The sequence below is a fragment of the Octopus bimaculoides genome, chromosome 3 (genome assembly GCF_046866305.1).
Source record: "Octopus bimaculoides isolate indiv1 chromosome 3, ASM4686630v1, whole genome shotgun sequence".
Taxonomy (NCBI): Eukaryota; Metazoa; Mollusca; class Cephalopoda; order Octopoda; family Octopodidae; genus Octopus; species Octopus bimaculoides.
The window spans coordinates 21,087,074-21,113,363 of NC_142930.1; the positions used below are offsets into that span (position 1 = coordinate 21,087,074).

At 37.2% G+C, this 26,290-nt stretch overlaps 1 long non-coding RNA gene across 1 annotated transcript in view; it reads left to right on the plus strand.

Annotated features, from left to right (window-relative positions):
• The first annotated feature begins 4,526 nt into the window (after window positions 1-4,526).
• The window catches only part of LOC149136468 (uncharacterized), a 51,679-nt gene continuing 29,915 nt past the window's right edge, over window positions 4,527-26,290 (plus strand). Inside the window, exon 1 of the long non-coding RNA XR_016240979.1 lies at window positions 4,527-4,646. This is a non-coding gene — a long non-coding RNA (uncharacterized LOC149136468). The remainder of the gene's footprint in view (window positions 4,647-26,290) is intronic.

Below are 26,290 nucleotides of genomic sequence, written 5' to 3' on the forward strand. Positions count from 1 at the left end.
TTTTTTACTAAATCTAACATTTCATTTCCCATATTTTCCTGCTTTTCTTTATCGGATTTTTTTCTTTTGAGGTTGTACTAAATCTGTAACTAGTCTTTCATGTAGTACTTTCTTATAAACCTCTTTTTCTTCTTGAAAGAATCCTGGATTTGTTTTCTCTTGTACTATCTCTTCAACACGTTTTAACCTTCTTCTATCTGTTCTTTTATAGTATTAAGGATCTAAATCTGATAGTAGTGTATATTTTTGTGCATTGTGAACTGCCTCCTCATCTTCCAGTCGGTATCTTTGAATTCGTAGTTTCCGCATTCAATGATTCATACTCCACGCCTTATTTATGCTTCCCGCAAGGTGATGGCTTGTGTGGTATTTCTTATTTTTGATTTGCATTTTAAACTCTTCACTCTCCAAGAATTTTTTTTTTTTTTTTTTTTTTTTTTGTTACTAAGGACTGCTTTCATTCTCTACTTTTTAATTTACTATTTCCAATATTCCAAAATAATTATACCCTTTTAAAATTAAGGATTTTATATCCTCACTATCAGATAAATCCATTCCAGCACTTTTATGATTTTTCTCCTTTTCGCCTCTGTCATAAGACATTTCGCGATTTTGATTATCATCTCAATGTCACAACTAAACATTCTGTTGGTTCGCACTTTAAAGGATCAACTTGATTCTGCCTTTACAGTAAAGTTTTATAAAATGAATTCTATTCATAAATAGGATAGACTTCACTTTTCTCTAATTCTTTCCCTGTGAACATCCTCCCGAATGATGATGATGATGATGATGATGATGATGATGATGATGATGATGATGTTTTGTAGTAGACGCTTTTGTTGTTGTTGTTGTTGTTTTGTTGCTGCTACTGTTGTTTTCGTTTGCTGTTACTGTAGTTCTAATTCGTTGTCATTTCTCTCTGGGGATTTTGGATATAAAGAAAGAGACAATCTGAAAAAAAATGGCAATTGTATAGTCGAAGCTGTTTGTAAATACAGACATTCATACTTTAACAAGCAGAAGTAATGGAAACGTTAATTTTGAAAGCAAAAACAAACAACTGTAATCCTCGTTTGCGTACATTGCGAGCAGGAAGGAAATACTTGACATGGATCTGCTCTTCCCGCCATTATTTTTTTTTTCTTTTTCTCATAAATCTTCAGGTTATCCACAAAGAAATTATGGTTTACATTAATTTCTAAAGCAGTAGCAAACTCCAACATGTAGTAATTTGATTTTTACAGCAAGAATGATAATGAATTTAATCCCCAAACGACCAGATTTGTAGAAAGATTGTCTCCTTACAATATTTCCTTGAAATATAAGACTGGAGACGACCGTTTCGCACTCATTTGTAATTGTGAGAATTGTTGCCTAGATCTTTGCGAGCTTCACAATGACAGCAACTAAGTTAACTGGTATTTTTGCCAAGTGTAGACACTTCAGCAGCCATAGTGACGAATAGAGTCTATTGCTTTCCTATAATCAAACCATACAGTTGCAAGACTTCTACAGCGTTTTCTTACTTTAGACGATATATCTTTGTTTATCAAAAGTCGTTCAGCATATCCCCACACTCCCTTCTTTCCACCTGCATGAACATCAGTCACTGTTGTTGGACTCACAGTGATCCTGGAAGATCATGTATATATGTATGTATGTATGTATGTATGTATGTATGTACGTATGCATGCATATATGCATGCATACATGCATGCATGCATACATGTATGTATGTATGTATGTATGTATGTATGTATGTATGTGTGTGTGTGTGTATGTATGTATGTATGTATAATTTTTCCTTGAGTTTAATTTAAATTCCCGAGAGTTCAAGCCGGCTGCTAACAAAGTGACATGACTTTTGTGAGTTAAGAGAGCTTCCGGTGTTTGTAAATACATTGCTGAGTTGATGTGTTGGTTAAACGATCGATGCATAGACCCAAGTGTGTGCATTTATTCACATAAGAATCCCAGATCGAGAATTTTTGAAACGTCCTACAAATCTTCACCGTGCCACTAATATATTGGATTTGGAGAATTGCGTCAGTTTATTTTTGCTCTTTTTCCGTGAAACCTAATATTTCTAGGTTTTGTATAAATCAGTTGGTGCATAACCTAATGCACTTATGATGATTGGTACAAATAAGAATTCATGGTCAAAGTACAAGAGCTACAAGTTCCGCAATAATTCGCCATAATCCACAATAATTAATTTGCCATAAATGTTCTCTGAACTTGGTTCTTTCCGCTGTATACATACATGTATGTATGTATGTATGTATGTATGTATGTATGTATGTATGTATGTATGTGTGGAGGCGCAATGGCCCACTGGTTAGGGAAGCGGACTCGCGGTCATAGGATCACGGTTTCGATTCCCAGACCGGGCGTTGTGAGTGTTTATTGAGCGAAAACACCTAAAGCTCCACGAGGCTCCGGCAGGGGATGGTGGCGAATCCTGCTGTACTCTTTCATGACAACTTTCTCTCACTCTTACTTCCTGTTTCTGTTATGCCTGTAATTCAAATGGGTCAGCCTTGTCAAACTGTGTCACGCTGAATATCCCCGAGAACTACGTTAAGGGTACACGTGTCTGTGGATTGCTCAGCCACTTGCATGTTAATTTTACGAGCAGGCTGTTCCGTTGATCGGATCAACTGGAACCCTCGACGTCGTAAGCGACGGAGTGCCAACAACAACATGTATGTATGTATGTATGTATGTATGTATGTATGTATGTATGTATGTATGTATGTGTGTGTGTATGCGTGTATGTATGCATACATGCATGTGTGTATGTACACGCATACACACACGCACAAACACACACCACCGCCACCACCACAAAAGCCAAGACTGTGTCATCAATTGTCTTCGGCGCGAAACTAATTTGTATTCTTGTGTATGTATTGTTTATGTAATTAAATATTTCTTTTTAATTACTATTGTACAGGTTTAATATATGTCTGTCGACATGCATTATTAATGAATGACGTGCAACAACTCATCGTTAAATATATGCATATAATCTTTATATAATGTTTGGTGTTACTTTGACTAGATTCACAATTTGTGACAAAATATGATAAAACTTTCTTTCCTGGCGAATGAATTTACGTTATTCGCAGACATCACATTCTTAAGTAAATTAACTTTGTTGCCATAAAGCGTCCTCCGTATAGTTTTATTTTATATGTGTAATATTTGATTTTGTTTATGTATTCTTAAACTTAGAAAGAGATCTGGAAATAAAAACTGTATTATATATATTCGTAAAGTTAGAAAGTTGGTTTTGAAATAACAAATGAAATTTATTATATTCTCAGATACAGAAATAGCGGTAGAAATAGTGGTATATTACGGGTAGTTTGACTATTACATGTTTTTATAATTCTCTGAAAGATTCGCTTGTCTAAAATGTTTGATAAGCTATCGATTTAAATTATGTAAGAATATATATATATATATATATATATATATATATATATATATATATATATATATATATATATATATATATATATATATATATATATATATATATATATATATATATATATATAAAGAGAGAGAAAGAGAGAGACATATATCATACTTACACACATATGTACATATGTATGTATGTATGTATATATGTATGTGTTCTTAAACTTAGAACGAGGTTTAGAAATAAAAGTGCGTTTTATTTACTTTTAAACTTGGAAAGTTGGTGCGGAAATAATAAATGTAATTTATGTATTCTTAAATTTAAGAAATTTTGTCAGAAAGGACAGTATTTTATATGACAATTGCTTTATATTTTCTTAAACTTAGATATATTTGTGGAAGTAACTGCATTATATAACAAAAAAAATCTGTATTCTATATTGCTAATCTGTGAACAGAAATACATTAAGGCTACTACAGCCGTATATGATTATTATGCTTTTACAATTCTCTCAAAGATATGTTTGCCTAAAATGTCTGGTGCACTATTTTTTATATATAATGTATGTATGCATGTATGTATGTATGTATGTATGTATGTATGTAAATATGTATGTATATATATATATATATATATATATATATATATATATATATATATATATATATATATATATATATATATATCATTATTAATCATAGGGCAGCAAAATAAATTTTAGAAATTTAATTTACCACCAGTGGTCCAGCGAGAATTAAAAATTAGTCAATAGACTACATATATATTATTCATTTAAAATATAGAGACGCCTATAATAGGACATCTACCCGCTAGAAAGAGTAGCAAAAAACTCTATACCACAAAAATAGGGATAATTTCGAAAGAGAATGAAAGAGTTTTTTGTTACTCTTTCTAGCGGGTAGATGTCCTATTATAGGCATCTCTATATTTTAAATGAATTATATATATATATATATATATATATATATTAAATTCAAATTACGGTAAACGTAAACAAACAAACGAAGTTTGCTTTTAGAAGCGTTGAGATGTCTTAGAACGTTAATGAAGTGATTTTAAATTCTCAAACGCAGGATAATGCTAATAATATAGCCTGAACAGGATATGTATGTATGTTTGTATGTATGTATGTATGTATGTATGCATGCATGTATGTATGTGAAGGAGAAGCATTGCGTGGGTGTTCCTGGTGGTAAGTACCTCTAAAGATACCATTGTAATTCCATTTATTACTTTTAGTGACACTCACGCATATCTACAAAATTTCAGTTATCCTGATATTGAACCAGTTTGTAGTTCGAAAGCATCCACTATAAAGATAGGTGTATAGGATGAAAAATTGAACTGTATTTTGTGCAAATATGTGAAAACAATTTCGTCTTCGCTATTCAGGACACTAGCCAGTAAAATCAAAATTAACACTTTACGAGCATACATAAGTTGTACAATCTGCTTTAATTTTGGGAGATATGGCTATTTTTATCATGTTCTACTTTATGGTCGCATCTTCTACTTTATATCTTTAGGATTCCTTATATATTATGAGAGTGACGTAGGGCTGCTTTTGTTCTTGGATTTAAATGAGTGAATATGTTGTGTATATCAGGTTTTCAAAGTGTTTCCTGTTAAACCTATATACAAGGTATTTCAGCTGCATTTCTTTTCAGTTCCATACACCAGTACCAACAACAGGCATTTTTCAGCTGGATTTAGGCTGCTACGATTGTGCAGTGCTGTTAGATATTTTATTGTAAGTTTATGCTGCTACACAGATACTATTTTGGTATCTGTTCATATTAGACGTACCGTAGTGTTTTTTACTCTGTCATGCTATAAAGTGTCATACTACATCATCTTCCTGTGGTGTAGTTTTTCTATATATATATATATATATATATATATATATCTCAGCGTGTATTTGAAACCTCTTCTTACTAAGGCCATGTTTTCATGTGTGGAAATTTTGAGACATTTGTTTATTTGATGAACTATTTGATAGATACACAGATAGATAGATGGATACATACATGCATAGATACATACACACATATATACATACATACAAACATACAAACATAGTTTAAAATATTTAAGTTTTCTTGTAAATATTAGGTTCACCTCATAAATTACCCTGATTACTGGTTTTCTGAGTTTTTCTATTTCATTTACTTTAATGTTCTGGGATGCAGTATGAGTGTTATTTCCGTATAATTGTATACTAGAGCATAATACACTACTTTTAGCATGTCTACGCTGCTAAATCTGAGATTTACGCTTCACCGTAGCTGCTTCAATACATTCATACACTTATATGTATGCACACACACACACACATACATATATATATATATATGTTTGTGCGCGTGTGTGTGTGTGTGTGTGTGTGTAATATATATGTGTGTGTGTACACACGCACACACACACACACACACACACACACACATATATATATATATATACATATATACTAGACTTATATATCTAGTCTATAAGTCAAGTATTACGTTGAACTTGACTAGTAGTAAAACAAATTTATATGACAAACGAAAATGAACGGAAAACTGTAAAAATAAAAGAGGAAGCTTAATGTCTAATTTCCTTTATTTCTTTACTATCTTGATTTTTTTTCAGACTTGTGTTGCTTTCATTGCGCTTTTTGTTGTTTTTTGTTCCTTATGTTGTCAGTAAGTACAGGATAAAATGCGTAGAGATACCATTAGAACTCTAATTTCAAAAAGATATATGAAAGAGATATGCAAATGGGCTTATTAAGTAATATATCCTTTCTTGTTATGATTAATTTTTAAAAGAAATGAAAGACAAACAAGAAACGCCGATGCATGAACAAAGAAGAATAATTAGTAACGTAAATCTATTTCAAGCTTAATAAACCTTATTCTTATTTTAATTTTTTGACCTTTTCTATTTATATTCATTCTATTACTTTTATATTTACACCTCATGTCATCATTACGGTACCATTATCGTTGTTGTCTGTGTTGTTTTGAACTACCAAGCACTACTACTCTTTGCAGCGCTCCTATTATCTTTTACTTGTTTCAGTCATTTGACTGCGGCCATGCTGGAGCACCGCCTTTAGTCGAATCAAATCGACCCCAGGACTTATTCTTTGTAAGCCTAGTACTTATTCTATCGGTCTCTTTTGCCGAACCGCTAAGTTACGGGGACCTAAACACACCAGCATCGGTTGTCAAGCGATGTTGGGGGAGACAAACACAGACACACAAACATATACACACATACATATATATATATATGTATATACATATATACGATGGGCTTCTTTCAGTTTCCGTCTACCAAATCCACTCACAAGGCTTTGGTCGGCCCGAGGCTATAGTAGAAGACACTTGCCCAAGGTGCCACGCAGTGGGACTGAACCCGAGACCATGTGGCTGGTAAGCAAGCTACTTACCACACAGCCACTCCTGCGCCTATGGCAGGATCATAAATTATCTTACTCCTCCTTTTCCTCCACTTTCTCCTCTTTCTCCGCCTCATAATCATCACCATCAACATTATCATCATTATTATCATCATCGGTAAAAATGTTCTTGTCAAGAACTGGAGTGAAATTATTCGGCTATAACTATCTCCCCAAATTTAAGGCATTTTACCTATGTTTAAATTCATTATTATTCGCTTGATGGAAAATCAGTCCTTGCATTTTCTGGTATTATGTATGCATAGTAACATCTGGAAGTTCGAATGACATTTGCTTGGTAGGATTACAGCATAATACTATCTAGTCAGGACAAAATCTACAGGTTAGGAACTGCTATCAGCTGAGCCTGTCAATGATGCGCAGAGGAAACACGAAACTACTTTGCAAGCTTTCTATGAGTGTTCGGATATTACTGATTTGTAGGCTTGTGTCAAATAGCTAGTATCATATGTAGGATATATACCGCTGTCACATGAGTGTCTTAAAAATCGATCTTCCACCGTCCTTTTCTGCGGAGATATTTCCGGATTTAGCGCGCAAAAACGAGGACTTTTGAACCTTACCATAATGTATAATTTTTTAGAACCGCACACACGTGCGTTCCTTGTGGCGTGCAACTTAGTTTGCGATTCTCTAAATTGTATCTATCCAAAGGTCTGTACTGATGAGAAACAGATATTTTCGGTAAGAAAATATTGATTTCGAAACATATGTTTACAGATAATTGTATTTTTTTTTTTTTTTTTTTTTGTAATTTTCACTAGTCTTGCCCGATTTACGTTTTTGTTGCTTCGCCAAATTCCCCTTTGAGAATTATTCGGTCTTAGTAGACACATGACATGTGATCTTCTTCTAGCACATTAGCAGTCCACCTAGTGGCCTCCTTTATATATTTTTTTATATATTCTTATATATACATATACAATAATCGTTTGAGATCTCATATTTTTTCCGAATCTCCCTGATTCTTTTAATGTGCTTGTTACCTGGTATTAAATTGATATTAATTAATATCCAATTTTTTACCCTATTCTTTAATTTAATTAACCATAACCAAATTCTCAGAGTTAGTATATTCGATGTGGAACTTTCTTCTGCGGAGATGTTTCCGGATTTAGCGCGCAAAAACGAGGACTTTTGAACTTTTGAACTTTTGCCCAAAAATGTTATTTAAGTACTATCTCACTATGCGACACGATGTTGTCGCAAATACAATGCACAATGTCATTCGGGGGCAAAAAACTGCCCTAGAATAAATATAGAGAATACATACGCAAACATTATTTACATTCGACGGATATTTGTCCTCATCTTTGTCCGTTGAATGTAAATAATGTAAATATTTGTAAATAATGTACATAATTTGTCCGTCGAATGTAAATAATGTAAATAATGTAGATAATTCCTCATCTCTTAAATATAGAACTGAAAATACACAAACATCAACACAAGGAATATTAGTGGAACATTCCCATCAAAACATTTATCAAGTGTAAACGTAACAGGCCAGATATCATTGTTTGGGAACGGTAAAACTATGCAAGACTTCTCTAGTTTAAAATGCGGCTATATAGATTTAATTTTGAGGGAAATGGGTTATGCGAATCATATGGCATTATGGCGCCTCTTTTTGATTATGAGGCTGGCAGAATGGAAGATCAGTAGATGACTTTCTCTTTAAATCTTTTAGCTAGTAAAACGTTATTGTAGTAAGAGGATGTTTTGTTGAATACTTCCTTCTTAGAGATCAAGTTGAAAATTGTTCGGAGGTTTTTAAAACTATGGAAATTGGCATGATCTTTTGTTAATATAGGAGAGTTTTTCATTTAGACTACCTGGATGGTTTACATAAGTTAATTGAAAAAATTTAGAAAGTGCTAAAAGTGTAGATGAAATCCTTTCTTAATTTTCTAAAATGTGACCATTACTGCTTTTTTGCTATAGCCAACTCACCCTCTCAGCGAAAGCCAAAGTCGATAGTAGAGAATTTCTTAGTAAGAACATCGAAAATGTATAACCCTGCAAGGTTGTATGAATTCACGTGAACACGTGCATTTTATTGTGAAGGAGAAACGATTATAGCCGACAGAATATTGCAGTAAATTACAAATATTTATTTATTATCTTCATCCATAAGGAATTAAAATCCGATAAATATACTTTAGTTTAGTAAACACTACAAATACAGGCACATACACACACACACTCGTGCACACACATACCCATAGTCACGCACATATGCAGATAGAGAGAAAGAGAAGCGAGGGAAGAAAATGAAAGAAACTGAAAGAAAGTGATGCAGAGTGAGTGAAAATAAGAGAGAAAAAGGGAATGAGTATCTGCGTTTCAAATAAAAATGAAGAAACAAAAATTTGTAAATATATACACGTACGTATATAAATGCATGCATATATATACACAATTTTATATCAAAGATACCAATCACAAACAGACTGACAAAAGCAGCCACAGAGTATATTTCGAACGTACTTTGACACAATAAATCCCTCTATTTATTTAACCTAAGTTTCTGCATTCTAAATTTTTCTCACAGTAGTACAATTTATATAAATCTGGATGTATATGAACGTGTGTGTGTCCGTATATATCTACACACACACACACACACACACACACACACACACACACATATATATATATATATATATATATATATATATATATATATGTGTGTGTGTGTGTGTGTGTGTGTATACTCATACTTACATATACGTATCTGTGTAAGTGATATGTCTATGCATGCATGTGTTTTAGAGATGTGTGATTGAAAGCGAGAGCTATGTAAAGTGCACATTTCTCAGTTACTAATATATTAGTTAATAGATTTTGTACCTCAGCCAAACACACGCACACACACGCTCACATATTCATGGACACACATGCATGTATGTATGTGTGTGTATATGTGTATGTATGTATGTATGTATGTATGTATGTATATATGTATGTATGTATGTATTTATGTATGTATGTATGTATGTATGTATAAGTATGTATGTATATAATGTATGTATATACATATGTTATACATAGGTGATTGAATAAGAACAAAACCACTAGCGCCGAACTAGCATATCGTGTGTACATGTGAAATTACTTGAAGTTATCAATAAGTAAAAACCTAAAAGTAGTTAGAAGATATTGCCAGGAATCTGGTATAAATAATTCCTCACTCTCCAAATCAATTATTCGTTCATTTCACATTTTTACGTAGGCACGAAGCTGTATAATAGGATGGAGGCGGTAGTCAATTTAATCCGCTCTGCTTGACCGGTTCTTCATTATATTAATTCTGAAAATATGAAAAACAAAGACAACCATTGCGGGATTTAACCCCGGGAAGTAAGTAACTACAGGTAAATACTGCAAGGTATTTTCCTATCGCAGTATAGATTGTCATACATACCGCTCCTACATAAGCACAAAGCAATAGTTTTTTTTTTTTTATGTGGGGAAGTAGATGACTTCACGACAAGATTGTACTGATTTTACTGACCTCTGAAATAATGAGACACACTGTTAACCTGGCGGTGGCGGCGGTGATGGGTATCGGGAATTGAGTGCAAAACGTAGAAATGTACAACCAAACACTTTACATATTTTTCCCGGTTCATTACCGATGCTGTTTTACACTGAACTAATAATAATCTTTTATATTACTTGCACATGATAGACTGGCCGGAGATAGTACAAGGACAAATAACGATGGTGTGGTCGTGGTCGTGGTGGGATGTTTACATAGAATGTGATATAAAATCAGAAGAAAAAAAAGAATGCAAATAGATTAATGAGATCATATGAAATACACATATTCCATAAGGCAGATAAATATCAATCTGGGAATCAATCTGACTGCATCCACTATCAAATGCAAATACCCTTCACTTTTCAGAACTCGACTTACTGCTACATATTGAGAACAAGCCCACTCATGTCGGAAATACTCACCACTATCATTCACCTTTCAGTTAATATAGTTCGTGGGGTGGGGGCAGGATTTCGCACTCCACCCTTGTCTTTGTCTTTAGGTGATACTTGAACAAGCTGTGAGAAGAATCCGCGTCTAGATTTCTTCAATCATTTTTACCCTCTTTTTGTCTTACAGCAGCCACTGTTGTTGTTGTTGGCACTCCGTCGCTTACGACGTCGAGGGTCCCAGTTGATCCGATCAACGGAACAGCCTGCTCGTGAAATTAACGTACAAGTGGCTGAGCACTCCACAGACACGTGTACCCTTAACGTAGTTCTCGGGGATATTCAGCGTGACACAGTGTGACAAGGCTGACCCTTTGAATTACAGGCACAACAGAAACAGGAAGTAAGAGAAAGTTGTGGTGAAAGAGTACAGCAGGGTTCGCCACCTTCCCCTGCCGGAGCCTCGCGGAGCTTTAGGTGTTTTCGCTCAATAAACACTCGCAACGCCCGGTCTGAGAATCGAAACCGCGATCCTATGACCGCGAGTCCGCTGCCCTAACCACTGGGCCATTGCGCCTCCACTACAGCAGCCACTAAAGAAAGAGGAAAATAGGCATCGTCTCCTTACTTGAGCAATAGATGAAGACGAGTGGAAAACCTTTTCGATGGATACTGCAAACGGCCAGATTCATAGTACATGTGGTGACAGCTATTCGACATAAACCCACAAGTGAGTAATATTTGAAATCTGAACGAGAACGCTCTCAGTACTCACCGCATATTTCGGACACGCGCAACTGATAGCACTGTTGTACCGAAGGAATACATTCTGAAGTAGTACTATGCAGCCAAGAACTTTTGAAAGACTTCCAGAATCTACGAGATGAAAGTCATTCAGAAGCAGTTGTTTACTTTATTGACTTCAACATCAAGCTACCACCTGAAAATCGTTGCACTCACATCAAGTTTCTGTAGTTCGCAATGTTTGACAATTGACTGTATTTGCCGATTGATAGAGAACTGTGAATGATAAAGGAAATTTATCTAGAGACATAAATCAAAACACAATCCGATGCCACATACCAGAATGTGTTTTAACTGCAGCATTGAGCTCTTATTTCTAGCACCCAAATCATATTTGGTGAAAATTATAGATCTTTTTTCTCTTTGGTAACACATTGCATACAGCTGTCTATATTCATTTTTTGTATACATATTAGCGATTCGCTAAATCATCCATAGATTTTTAGTGACAGAGTATTAAGTCTGGGATCAGCAAGATTGAGCGGTCCCTACAGATGAGGCTACGGAATTAGCCGAAACTCACCGATCAATACAGGGAATTCTCGACCAGTGTTTTCGGGCGATTACAGTCCCTGCCAGTACATATGTATACAATTATGTGCTTTAACTACAGCAGTAGACCTTTTAGCTCTCATTTCTAGTAAGGTGTTCCAGCACCCTAGTCATATTTAGTGACAATTATAGTTTTACTTTTTTGGTAACACATTGTATGTGTGTATATATATATAATATATATATATATATATATATATATATATATATATATATATATATATATATACAAACAATACACAATGCTTCAAGCGAACTACAATACTCTCCTATATATATATATATATATATATATATATATATATATATGATACAAAGAATATATATGCATGTATACACACATATATGTACATACTTACGATCTACAAGTGTATATAGATGCATATCAGGGTACAGGACGCTAGAACAATGAACTACAGACAACGGAACGAACACATAGGAATACAGATAGCCACTTGGAATAATTCCTTCGTCAGCTGCCTCTATTCTAACTAGACGTTTCGAAGATAAGGCAGAACGTACTCTAGAAGTCTCTTCCTGCGTAGTGGATCGACCCACTAAACAGAGAATTCCAAGGTGGCAAACACAAACCAAGACAGGAAAAATTGGACAGTGAAAACAACATTAAAATGCCGTACGGTCAAACGCGAATTTGATGTAGAACGCTAGCAGTTCGTCTCGCCTTCATAGTGGCTGGAATGAAAAGAGAGTTGACCACAGGTCACGCGTGAGCGGAGAGGATAGTAGAGGGAGGAAGTGGAACGAGGAGGAAGAGAGAGATGTGTGTGTAGCAGTGACGTATGTATGTATGTATGTATGTATGTATGTATGTATATATAAATATCGTTTTGGGATTTGGTTTGAAAGATTCTTTATGTGAGTTCGTGTGTTGAAGCATATTTTGTTGTGTCTGGGGAGAGTCATTCTCTTTTAGCGCTTCATAATTTAACACACTCACCGGTAAAATTTCCACTTTTTTATTTATTTTTCTAAAATTTTCGTTGCGCCTTGCAACCTTTTCAATAGTTGTTGACTCTCTTTTGAAATTGTGTGCAGCCCGTTTCTTAAGTTGGAGTATGTTGCACCACATTCCCATGTGTGCATCGACGAATTTTTCCACTCTTTCATGTTCCTGTGGTGCAACTTCTCTCATACTACTGATGTGTTGTTGCATGGTCTGGACGTAGTTCTGTGGGCTGTCTATTGACAGTCTGCCAGACTTGTCCGTAGGAAGGCACACTAATTCTCTGTTCCTAATTCACTGTTTCAGTTTTTGTAGAGTCAACAACTATTGGAAAGTTTGCAAGACGCAACGAAAATTTTAGAAAAATAAATAAGTAGATGAATGGAAATTTTACCGGTGTGCGTTAAATTACAGGGCACTAAAAGAGAATGACTCTCCCAGACACAACAGAGGGTATAAATAAGTAAATATAAATAAGTATACATATATATATATATATATATATATATATATATATATATATATATATATATATATATATATATATACATATACATACATACATACATACATACATATATACATGCACACACACACACACACATACATACACACACACACATACATACACACACACACACACGATGGGGTGCTGAAAAGTTTCTGGCTTTAAGGGCGTCGCGAAAGGCCTGGTTGGAGGCCCAATCATCCGAGCTCTTTTGCAGGATTTAGAAAATGTGAAGGACCGCTGCAATTAGCGTAGGAATCTGAGAAGGGAGTACGTTGCATAAAATCATAATTAACTGATCCTCTTGTATTTTCTTTTACCCAAAGCCAAGAACTTTCCAGCACCTTTCGTGTGGGGGGGGGCGTACGTGTGTGTGTGTGTGTGAGTGTGTGTGTGTGTGTGTGTGTGTGTGTGTGTGTGTGTGTGTGTGTGTGTGTGTGAATATATTCTTTTGTTCTTTTATTCTTTTACTTGTTTCATTCATTTGACTGCGGCCATGCAAGAACACCGCATTTAGTCGAAAACATTAACCCCCAGGATTTCTTCGTAAAACTAGCACTTATTCTATCGGTCTTTTGCCGAACCGCTAAGTTACGATGGTGGGCGGGGAACAAACACAGACACTCAAAAATATGTATATATATGTATAAAATCAATATAAGATTTATCAAGTAGCCAGCGTGGAAAACCAATACAGGAAAAAATTAATACGAAGTATACAATTTTTTCTTAAACATAAAATACATTATTATATCAAGGACTGTTACTATAAGTAACGCCTCACTTTGTATTAATGTTTCACTCAATTCGTTTTCCATGCTGGCTACTTGATAAATCTTATATAGATTTTATCCTTATATTTTATTTAAAAATTGAACCGGAATATATTCAGTGCTGAATTGTTCCGATTATACACGTGCGGCCGAGAGGAATATGAGAAGCCCCCTTTCATGGACGTATAAGTGTGAACATTTGTATATGCTCTGCTGGATGCGTTGTTGTTCGCTTGGTACGTGGAGATGTTTATACTTATATTTTCTTGTTATGTTGTTCTGATGATTGGAGACCATATTATATATGCTGACCATGAAATCATTAATGATATACGACTAAAACTTTTTTAAAGGAACTTCTAAGTACATTCTCTCGATTTTGGTGCCTGTGTATATTTATTAAGGTAGAGTTCCATTACGGCATGAGGCGTTACTTATAGTAAAAGCTCTTGATATAATAACATATATATACACTCTGATATATATGATAGATCGCTAGCCACTACAGATCCTTTTTTTTTTTTGTCTCCTTGTTTCTTTCTGTGTTCCTTTCTGTGGAAGAGCGTAGGCTCGAAACGTTAAAAACTTTTCCACTTGCCGAGCGTTATACTAATACATCTTTTGTTGTGTACACCACCTGTCTTCGTCTTTTCTTTTTGGGCAATTGTCCCCCTATACACTCTGCCACACTCTGATATATATATATATATATATATATATATATATATGAGTGTCTAAAGATATATACGAAAAGAGAAGACCCATGACAGGACTTCTTACATGTTAAAAAGGCCAGTTCAACCAAACCACGAAGAAACAATTCTAAAGATACGCCGATAATGGCACTAGAATGAAGGGAATTATTATTTTTAGTTAATTCCATACTTGCAATTAACTAAAAATAATAATTCATTTCATTCTTGTGACATTATTGGCGTGCCTTTAGAATAATTTCCTCGTGGTTTGGTTTAACTGCCCTCTTTAGCATGTAAGAAGTCCTGTCATGGGTCTTCGTTTTTTATATATATATCTTTATACACTCTTTTATATGAAAATATGTTGTCTTATGACATTTATTATGCATGCGAACCACTGGTAATAAATTATTCTAAATTTTTACCCCTATGATTTACACAGTATATATATATATATATATATATATATATATATATATATATATACTGTGTAAATCATAGGGGTATATATATATATATATATATATATATATATATATATATATATATATATATATATATATATATATTTCAATATGTGACCGCGAGTGTATCGTTGGCGATTTACTTTCTCCGTCTTCCCTTCTTTGGACTTTCTATATTTCTATATTTATGATGAAGAGCTCCGCTCGAAACATGAAATCCTATTGAGCGTCCAATAACATTGTGCTTATTCCGCGTCCTCGCGTTGTTGTTTTTTTTCTTGCATGTTCATGTTTGGATTGACTATATATACATATATATGTGTGCGTGCGTGCTTGTATGTGTGTGTGTGTGTGTGTGTGTGTGTGTGTGTGTGTGTGTGTGTGTATACACACACACGACGGGCTTCTTTAAGTTTCCGTCAACCAGATCCACTCGCAAGGCTTTGGTCGCCCCGAAACTATGGCAGAAACACTTGCCCGGTGCCACGCAGTGGGAATGAACCTGAAACCATTATATATATATATATATATATATATATATATATATATATATATATATATATATATATATACATATATGGCGACCTCCTGTGTGTGTCTTCCGTTTGTTTGTACTTATATTGTTTTTTAACATATATAAGATGTGTGTTTGTTTATATATATATATATATCTGTTGTTCTGACCTAGATTTTACTTGAGGGTACGAAAAATGTAAAAGAAAACCTATCGTCTCTAAGCTGGAGTTATACTTCGACCCCCACACTTCCATCGTCACCGTGACTATTACCCCCTCCTCCTCCTCCTCCTCCCCTCCACCACCACCATTATCACCATTAGAAACTACCTCTACAAATTCAACGACTACCACCGTCACCACCACAGACCTCTCTAATGTTTACCAATGGAAGCAAAAGAATAAGAGTAGGGGTGGGCAATAAAACGCTGATAAAATATTGAAGGGATTAGCCATTAACTTCAATTCTTTCTTTCTTTGCTAACTCCCCCCCCCCTCACCATCATAACCACCACTCAACACAACAATAATACCACCGCCAACGTCAACATTGACATTACATCTACCGGATCTACGATGTTAATGGGTGGGGGGGGGGAAATAAAAAAGAGAGAGAAAAGAAGGTAAGCATAGATCCCGGGTGTCCGGTCTACATCTCAATTTAGATAAGGGACAAATTGTCATGTCAACAGCTGACTAGATGTGGTAGTGGCGGCGGTGGCAGCGGTGGTGGTGGTGGTAGTGTTGGCGGCGGTAGTGACGATGGCGACGTTGGCGGTGATGGCGGTGGTGCTTGTGGTAGGGGTGATGGTGGTTGTAATGGTGTTGGTGATGGTTGTAGTGTTGCTATTTTGTTGTTTATCCCCCAGGTCAGCCCTCTTAGAGCAGATCAATGATCAAAGGCCATCCAGCCAGGCCCATCCTGCCTTTTATGATTATTTCGGAAAACATTCTCTGATGTGTCCTTCACTTCTTCAAGATGGAGTTAATTTAAGGGATATTCGGTTGCTATCTCTAGCTCTTCTTAAGTTGAGGGATATTCGCAGCTGTCTCGAGCTAGTCCATCCTGTCTTTTAAAAGTTATCTAGGCGCAGGAGTGGCTGTGTGGTAAGTAGCTTGCTTACCAACCACATGGTTCCGGGTTCATTCCCACTGCGTGGCACCTTGGGTAAGTGTCTTCTACTATAGCCTCGGGCTGACCAAAGCCTTGTGAGTGGATTTGGTAGACGGAAACTGAAAGAAGCCTGTCGTAATATGTATACATACATATATATATGTGTGTGTGTGTGTGTGTGTGTGTGCGTGTGTGTGTGTGTGTGTGTGTCTGTGTTTAGGTCCCTGTATCTTAGCGGTTCGGCAAAAGAGACCGATAGAATAAGTACTAGGCATCCAAAGAATAAGTCCTGGGGTCGATTTGCTCGACTAAAGGTGGTGCTCCAGCATGGCCGCAGTCAAATGACTGAAACAAGTAAAAGAGTAAAAGAGTAGTAGTACATTATCTAATGTGTCTTGCACTTTTTTCAAGAAGTGAACGCTTAATTTGGGGGATATTCGGCTGCCGTGTCTAGGAGGTTGACCATTCTTTTTAACGTTATCTAGGTATACCTTATATAGCGGGTCAATCCTTCAGTTTTTCAAGAATTAGGTTATTAATTTGAAGAATATTTAGCTGCTATTTTTAGCAACTTCGTAGAAGTGGTCGTAGTAATATCTGAAGGAGAGGACGTGGGTATAGTGATTGTTAATATAGAGTAGCTATTGGCTTGTGATAGAGATGTTAGTTGGAATTTGGAAGTGGTGGTGGTGGCAGTGGTGTTGATGGTGGTGTTGGTGGTCAATGTTCTTATCCACGATGGTAATTATTGAAGTTGTGTCGCTGTGAATAGTGGTTACAATACGTGTGCAGGATGTTTGGCGAATGTACGCGGTAAGGAACTGTTAGCTGAGTATTGATAATGACAATGATTGTAATGCTAAAGGTATTGGTGGTGTGGACCGATGGTTTGCCGAAAAGTAGAAGAGGTGATTGGTAAGGACATCGCGACTGATTTGTTAGCGGCGAAAAATGGCCCTTCCAAGCGAAACACGAAGACTGCGGTAGTCAGAGTTAAGGTCCGTGCCCTCAAACACGAAATAACTAAAGCTATCCGACGGGCCCGAACGGTGGAGACTTGACGTGGAAACAAATCCACGATCTGGTCTTTGACGGGTCGGGACGGGTGCGTACTACTCGGCTCCGAGCAGATGTGTGCGGCTTTCCAGCAGCACTTCATGTGACTGCTTGTAGAGGACAATGAGTCGACGACGGTAGTAGACTTTATTTTGTACCTGGACGGCCGCTGTGGCTCTCAGGAACCGAGGCGAGGTTATGTGAAAAGCCGATAACAGTCACTAAGGTGTTAGCGAAAAGTTTGGCTCTTGTCGGTAGCCTGGTCGGAGAAGCGCAAACGTGCACAATCCCGAACAGGTCTCGACTCCTACTGCTTGGAAGCCATCATGAAGGCAGACAGTTTTAGACCCGTTTTCAGAGGCTTGATCGCTGCAATGTACAGCGGCACCTACTTGGTAGTCAAAGTAAACGGCCACCTATTAGAAACGTTTAGCATCGTACACTCCGTACGTTAAGGCTGCCTGCTGTCGCCTCTTCTGTACGTATTGGCGCTAGAACCACGACTGCTGCCGAAGTTGGAACAGTTAAGGGGCATCGCTTTCGAAGTGGGGCACGGAAGGTCAGTGTCGGCATACGCGAATGACGTCACCATCATGGTGTCGGACGCCTCCGAAGTGGAGACGGTCGGCACCATTCTCGAGGAATATGAGTCGGCTGCAGAAGCTAAAATCACTGCCGACAAATCGGTGGATTTGCGGCTGGGCTCCTGGAGAGGTAGGTCGATGCCATCGGATGCTGGACTGTCGGACCAGTTAAACTGCCAAGGGTCTCGTTTGGTCCTGATTTCCAGATAGGTAAGAACTGGGGAGAAGTGACGGACAGGGTGGCCAGTCTTACCTAGAAATGGGCTGAGAGGAAGTCGTCCCTGAAAGGTCGCACAGAGGTGGTGAATGACTACATCGCCTCCGTTATCGTTTATTGCCTGGCCGTCGTGACTTGCCCCGGTTACTGCTTGACCAGGTTGAAGCATCTCTTATCCAATTTCTTGTGGAAGGGACGCGTTCCAATGATCAGACGGTCAGTTTGCTGCCAGCACCCTCTGAATGGCGGATAGCTATGCTGTGGCTTCTAGTACGCAGACATGCTGTTAGGTTGCGCCAACTGCAACTAGGTTTGGACAGTGAGCGTGTATGGGCGCCGTTTGTGAGGCACGTCTTACCGCAGCTCGTTTCCTTGACGGAGCTGCAATGCTGAGTGAAGAAATGACCGAGACTGTGCGCCTGGCACCGAGAATGTCGTCAGGCACTCACAGCCCTCTACCAGCCATGCAATGGGATCGGTGGATGTTCTGCTTTAAACAATTTATGGTGAATTGGTGGTGGGGAAATGCAATGACGCTCTTGAGAAGACTCTAAGCATCGACGAAAACGAACTGGCTAGTCTGTACCGGAGGACTTTCCAGTCGGGAACTACCATGGATAATTTCAAGACGTCCTTGGCCTGGCAGTGCTACCGGGAGGGGGGCGCTACCGGTTCGAGATAAATTCTACAGGCACAGACGTGCTGTCAGTCGGATTTGTCTGAGGTGCACGCAGAGTAACGAGACCGTCCTGCACGCCTTCATTCAGTATCTGGGAATTGCTGACTTGTGGGGTTATGTTGAACAGCTACTGACACGTGTGGGACGGATCCATCTGTCGGCCGAGTCTGTAGTGATGATCGCATCGCTGTCCTCCTTCAATCGGGCAGGCAAGGCAGTTTTCCTTTGCCTGGTGGCTGTGGCGAAAGAGGTTGTCTGGTGGACGAGGCTGAAAGGCATGAGGACAGATACATCCCTCCTTGGTAGAGGTCTCCTTGACTACTTCAAGTTCCACTTGTAAAGAAAATTTAGAGTGGAGAGAGAAGCGCTGTCCGCGAATGAATTTATTGAAAGATTGGTGAAAGTTGCGAAAATGGCAAAGTGGAGACCTGTGAGTCGGAGAAAGGGAATTGAAGATCTTGGACAGTTTCTCAATTATCCCTATAGGTTATCTTGTATCAGGAGGACTGCATCTCTGTTTTCATCCACTTTTTTAACCTTTGTATACTGTGTATATTTCTCTTCCTTTTCATTGTATACCGTGCATACTTACTCTTATTGTCTATGTATTTTGTCATTTCATTATATGTAAACCCCCACACTTTATATCTGTTTTGTTTTGCCCCCCCCCCCTCGTCCTTCACTCTGGTGGCCAATAAATGAAATCATTATTATTATTATTATTATGATTATGATTATTATTACTATTATTATTATTAGCTTGCGCGCGTAAGCGAAAGCAGGGTATTGTAATCACTCTTTCAAAATGACTGGAAAACGGCTGAACGGATTTTCACCACATTTGGCAGAAATACTCGTTTGGTGAGCGGCTCGAAATGATGAACATTTGGTTCGATTATCTTTGCAAAAAAAAATCCGAACTTACAAATTTCCCGATAAGCAAGTAGTCGTATTATTTTGTTCACTTTCTTTTTCGTGTGAATCGACCCTCGTCTGTGTGTGTATAGATCATGGTGTACCTATGCGCGTAGACATGTGAGTGTACTTACATACATACATGATACATATGTAACTGTGTGTGTGTGTGTGTGTGTGTGTGTGTGTGTGTGTGTACACTGATGGATTCGAGGGTTTCGTTTGTTGACGAGTTGATTTGTTAATTTCACCGGTATATAAATACCTATAATGGTGATACTATAAAAAAGATAATAAGAAAAAAAAATTAATTCAGTTCAACTAAAAAGTATGGGTAAGCAACGCATTGTAAGCCACACTATAATTTGCGAAAAAAATTATCTGCGCGCAGGCTATGCATTGCCCCTCCAATACCTTATTATTATCATCATCATCATTATTATTATTATTATTATTATTATTATTATTATTATTATTGAGTGAGAGAGCAATTCATGCCATCAAAGTGACACTGGAGTAAAATATACGAAACTCATTATACCCATCATGACTACCCGTCTGATAAGGGTACACCAGGCACATGCATCACAACCATATGTGCGCGACATAGAGATCTCATACCAAGATAAACAGCGCATGACCTTGCAGTGAGAATTTTTTTTTAGGTCGAGTAACCCATCCCTCTCAAAAAGTCCTGAATAAGGGTTGCATAAGGATGTTGAACAAAACACCCATGTTTCCAAAGGTGAATTATCCAAACTCCAAAGAATTCCCCACTACTTCTGCTCGTGATCAGAGATGTACATCTTGTCAGCCACTAAGGGACATGCTCAACTGGTTAAGGTCAAGCAACTGACAAGCAAATTTGTGGTATTGAGCAGAATATTTGCTGTAGCCCATCTTTTATACCAAGAAAAAATAATGTATATGACAGCACATCCGATCAGTTAAGATATTATTATTATTTTATGTTTGACTTTTGTTTTGCATTTGTACAAGTTGGATCCAAGTCTCACCCAGAGACCTCAAGAGACAACAAGTTAGAAGTTCATGTAGGTGTTATGCCTAGGGTACCATATATTTGGATTTGTACAGTTTTGTTCAAGTGAATGTTTAAGAAACCATAAGAAAATTATGTTTGCTTTAAAATTTGAGATCACATAGACAGTATTTTACGTAGGATATGGGCAGTTCCCATGAGCACTATCTTTTGGACTTCAGCCATTTTGGGGTTTCCTGGTATCTGAGCTAGGTAGTAATCAGCCCGTTTCGCTGTCATTCCCAGGGCACCTATGACAATAGGTATTGTTTTCGTCTTCAGATTCCACATTTTGCTAATTTCTATTTCAAGATCTTTATATTTGCTCAGTTTTTGGTAGGTCTTGACAGATACGTTTATATCAATTGGGACAGTCATATCAATGAGGAGGCATGATTTTTGTCTGAAGTCTTTCAGTATGATGTCTGGCCTATTTGCGTCTATCTTTCTGTCAGTTTGAATGGTGAAGTTCCAGAGGAGTGCAATGTGATCATTTTCAAGTACTGGGGGTGGTTTGTGTTCCCACCAGTTTTTATCATGGGGCAAGTCCAGGTTTTTGCATATTACCCAGTGAATATATTGTGCAGCTCTATCATGCCTGTTGAGATACTCTGTAGGCGCAAGCAGACTGCACATGGAGACAACATGATCGATGGTCTCATTTTGTTGTTGGCATATACGACATAATGGGGAGCTGCCGTTCTTTAATATGTTGGCCTGGTAGTTCTTTGTAGGTAGGCATTGATCTTGGGCTGCTATGATAAACCCCTCTGTTTCTGATTTCAATCCAGAGGCCATTAACCATTGGTGGGTAAGGGCTTTGTCAATATCTGCATTATTCGCTCTCTTTGGGTATTTGCCATTGAGAGGTTTTCCATGCCATTTTTCAGTCATAATAGCTAAGGCAGCAATTTTAGCACGGGTTTTCAAGCGCTTAGCTTTTTCTGTAGGTGTTTCTAGTTCGTCTAATTCTTGAATTTGTTGCAATTGGAATTCACTTAGATATTCCTTTGCCTGTTTTGTTACTGAGTAAGATGCTTTCTTGCTTTCATATTTTAAGACAAGTTTTAGCATCCAGTCCTCAGAGTTTTTCATATAGGTGTCTAGGCCAATTGTGGCTACCTTCATTGATAATGCCAGCTGTAGTAGTCCTCGACCTCCCTCTTTTCTTGGCAGATAAAGACGTTCTATATCTGCCTTAGGGTGGTGCATTCTATGCATTGTCAACAGTTTTCGTATTTTTCTGTCAACATTACATATTTCAGTAATTGACCAGTTAACGATGTTGAAACTGTAAGTCACGACTGGTATGGCTAGAGCATTGATCGCTTCGATCCTGTTTCTCGCGTTCAGCTCTGTCTTCAGTATTGCTCTCACCCTGCGATAACATTCTCTTCTGATCCTTTCCCTCATCACTGAGTGCTTGATATTGTCCCCTTCAATTACCCCTAGGTATTTGTAGCTCTCCGCTGGTTCTAACTCTTTTATGACATTTTGCTGGTCAAGGTTCACATTAGATGTATTTGTCATTTTTCCTTTGATAAAGATAGCTTTTGCACATTTATCAAGGCCAAATTGCATCCTGATGTCATCACTGAATTGTTTAACAATCGCTAGTAGGCCTTTGAGTTGTTGGTCATTTTTTGCAAAGAGCTTTAAATCATCCATGTAAATGAGATGATTTATATTTTTATCAAATATTTTATAACCATACTGTGCATCATTGAGCAATTTTGAGAGCGGTATTAGGGCTAGACAGAAGAGGAGTGGTGATAGTGAGTCACCCTGGAAAATGCCACATGAAATTCTTACATCTCCAGCATTTAGAGATTCATTGTCATTGTTCAACATCAGTGTGGTTCTCCATGATCTCATACTTACAGATAAAAAGTTTCGCAGAGTAGGAGCTATTTTATACATTTCCAGACATTTCCTAATCCAGCTATGTGGTAGGCTATCAAAGGCCTTTTTATAGTCTATCCAGGCTATTGACAAGTTTTTGTGTCGCTTGTGACAATCTTCTAAGATCATCTTATTGATGAGTAGCTGATCTTTACAACCATAAGATCCACGTTTACATCCCTTTTGCTCATTAGGGAATATGCTACTTTCTATTAAAAAACTATAGGTGTACTCGGTTAGGACAGATGTTAGCGTCTTATACATTGTTGTTAAGCAGGTTATGGGGCGATAATTTTTTGGTTCGTTTGTTTCCTCATTTTTTGGAAGCAGGAATGTTAAACCATTAACTAGCCAAGAGGGCATCAAACTAGGATTTTGCAAAACATCGTTGTAAAGTTTTGTTAGCAGTTCATGGCTTTCTGGGAAGGCATTCAACCAGAAGTTAGGAATTTTATCCTTTCCTGGAGACTTCCATTTGCTTGACCTCCTGAGAGCAGATCTTATATCTTCTACCCTGACCCCCTCCCACTTTTGCTCCTCTAAGGAGTCTAGGTCTGTAGCTATTCTATCAATCCAAGGGGCCTTTTCATTGTGTGTTTTATCTTCTGCCCAGATTTTATTCCAAAATTCTTGCACTTCTTCTTTTGATGGGACAGACTTTATTGTTACTGGTGTTTTCCCTATCTTCCTGTAGAAATTTTTGGGGTTATTTTTGAACATGTTATTATCTCGGAAGAATTTAACACGCTTTTCATACCTTGCTATGCGGGCAGCTTTAGCACATACCTTTTGCTTGATGGTTTCTATGGTGGCATCAATGTCAACTATGGTTTTCATGTTATATTTTTTCTTTAGTTTTTGGGTCTTTGTAGGTTTGATACTCTTGTCAAATTTAAGGTTTTTCAAACATTCTATGTCAGATCTAAGCAGCTTAATTTGGTGTTGAATGCGTTCTTGCCAAGAAGGCTTTTTGTGGGAGTGTTGTCTTTTTCTAATCTTTTCACCACATAGAATCGTTGAGATTCTTGCGGATGCATAGTACAGGTGGTTGAGATCTGTAATATCAACATCATTAGCTGAAATTATATCCTTAAGTGCAAGGCGGATTTTACCAATTATTTTCAGGTTTTGGTTAGAATTGCGAATTTTGGGGAGAGTGTCGCGTTCATTCATACTAGTTTCTTTAATTTTCAGCCATTCAATCATGATTTGATTTTTTAGATCATGTAGTTCTGTTGCGTCGATTTCTGTATGACTTCCTTCATCTATTTGATTTTCACCTGCCTTAGTGTTTATGGTTGGTTCAGAGAGTATTTTATTTTGCCTATCAGTTACCTTAACTCTTTCAATTATTACTGTATTTTCATCAGCCTTGGGCTGGTTTATAATTATTTCCTCTGTAGTATCTTCTTTAGCTGCAGTTTCATTCTTTTTATCCTTTACTGCTTGCTTAATTTGGTCAATCTCTACTTCAGTTAGTAATTTTTTTTTTATAATGTTTCTTCTGACGTTGGCAAGTTTATTACTGTCTATGTAGGGTCTTACTGCAAGGTGTTTCTGTCTCCAGTTTAAGTAGGTTTGTACAGTATTAGATTTATCTGTAGGGAAATATATGGCACGGTAGAAGGCTCTAAGAACTTCTTTATTATCTTCCCTAGACCATTTTTCATTCTTTTTCTTTTGGTTATTTGATGACGAGCATGGATGGCCATCTGTTGGAATATTCCGGTTGTGGGGTACTTCCAGCTCCTGTGTGTCGGGAAGATTTGAACCAGTAGCAGATTTCTCGTCTCGGATCTGGTTCATTATCCGAGTAAGTGGTCCTTTATAATCCGGTCTATGACCATTGCGGTTTATATTTTGTTTTATTACCAGTGAGGCATAACAAGCTTCGACGTTGACGCTAGGGGACGGATCTGTCTGTTTAGGGTAAGTTTTTTGAGACAACACCGTCTCCGAGCTTTCGTGACGTAGCTTCTTAAGGCTAGCAGATCTATTTCGAGTGAGTGGCCCTTTGTGATTCGGTCGATAACCACTCTGGTTTGTGATCTGCCTTGTTATCATTGAGGCATGACGAGCTTTGGCGTTGACATTCGGGGACGGATTTGTCTGTTTAGGGTCAGTTTTTTGAGACAACACCGTCACCGAGTTCTCAGCATGTAAACATTGCTCGTAGCGTAGTTTTTTAAGGCTAGCAGATCGGTATTCATCTGTATTTTTTTTGTTGATAGATTTATCTCCAGGCATAGTGTATTTTTGTGTGTGTGTGGCGTTTTAAACTTATGAATGGTTCACTGTCTGTATTTGTTCACAAAATGAAAATAAACAAAGAAGAAAGAAAAAAAGTTTTGGTTTTGCTTCGTTTGTGATATGTGTTTTCGTATCCGTAAGTGTGTCCTGTGATTTTTACGTAGTTCTGTAAACATTAAGATGCATGTGTAGTTCTATGGGTATCAAAACGTATATATCATTGTGTACACGTTCAAGTGTATGCGTAATTATTCAATATATGTACTTACTATTTTGTTCCATTTCTTTTTTTTATATAGTTTGTAAACTTTCCGGTGTTGGTTTTGCGTGTGTGATCGCACGTGTTTCATTGAGACATCGTGCATAGGAGGTCCTGTGCTTTGTATTGCAGTGAAATTTCATT